General features: G+C 48.2%; 1 pseudogene; it reads right to left on the bottom strand.

Annotated features, from left to right (window-relative positions):
- Positions 1-125: 125 nt before the first annotated feature.
- On the bottom strand, positions 126-1,010 carry LOC119321579 (annotated as a pseudogene).
- Positions 1,011-1,249: the final 239 nt, after the last annotated feature.

The following is a 1,249-nucleotide window of genomic DNA, read 5'->3' as shown; positions in this document are numbered from 1 at the left end:
ATATTTGGAATAAGTTTATAGACAAATGGTGCATTTTAGTCATTTCGCTATCATTGCCTCGTCGACAAATCCTCCTTGTCTTCCCATTGTTTTCGCTCTTCCTTTTACCATTTCACGGGACCCCATCAGCGATTCGCAAACAATCTCACATGTTTGTGCTCAACATCAAGACTCCTATATAGCATGCCTTCACAAATCACCTTCATCCTTTCCATCGCATACTTACCAGTCGCCACAAGTAAGTGCTTAACCATTTCTCTTTTGTCATCATCATCTAGATCAACCATAGAAGGCAATGAATCCCTGTAGATGAAGTGAAGAAATGCCTTGAAAACAGGAGGTTGCATGTCGTCGATAGTTTGGTCATGTGACTCGTTGTCCCCCATAGCCATAGGCCCGTAGAACTTGGCGTCGATGACTGCCGACCGCATCTCAAGCAAAATCTTATGAGAAAAATATATCCCCTTGAACATTGAAAGTAGCGTTTGCTCCCTTCTTCTCCTTTAGCAATGTTGCAAGATTATCTGGAAGTTCAGAGGGCGGCACATAGATCTCTAGAGCTTCCTTGATAACACGGACTCCACACTCCATCCCTAGACAATTGTTCCACACATACGCCAGCTCGGTGGTCTTCGTGAACTTTGGAAAGCCCCAAGATGGGCTTTTGGGGTTGAACACTTTTGTCACTTGGCACACCGCCTTAATCGGCAGCCCCCTAACCGCATCCAGAGGCCAAAACCTGTAGTACGCCCTCAGCACAGCGTTCTTCGTCAGGAGCTTGAGGAAGAGAGAGGCGTAACCTTGGCTCCCTCATGACCAAAACCGACGGGGTGGTAAAGGATACACCATTCGTAACTACCGATAGAGAATGGCGGGGACTAGCGCAATTCGCCTCTACCAAGGCCCTTGAGCAGGTTGTAGCCGGCAATATCGAACGCGGTTGTGGCCTCCATCGTCTCTTGTGTGTGCCTCAATGGCAGCCTCACTATTGAAGCATGTGATGCTGCCATTGCTGAAGTTGGGAGGAGGGGGTCGGGCGGGTTGTAACTCTCGATGTAGGCCCTTGGCGATGCTATTGGTGGTAGTGGTGGGAAGGGGAGGGGGTGGTGGTGGCACGGCGGAAGAAAGTGACCAGGCGGATTGGGGGAAGGTTAGGGTTTTGACTTTGGAAAGGGGGGAGTTTTGGGTTGTCGTGTAGTGTTTATATAAGAAATATAAGATAAGAATTAGTACTAACTCTTATCCATTG

The sequence above is a fragment of the Triticum dicoccoides genome, chromosome 6B, assembly GCF_002162155.2.
Source record: "Triticum dicoccoides isolate Atlit2015 ecotype Zavitan chromosome 6B, WEW_v2.0, whole genome shotgun sequence".
Classification (NCBI taxonomy): Eukaryota; Viridiplantae; Streptophyta; class Magnoliopsida; order Poales; family Poaceae; genus Triticum; species Triticum dicoccoides.
The sequence above is the reverse complement of the archived record's forward strand: the minus strand, read 5'-3'. Positions and strand labels throughout refer to the sequence as shown.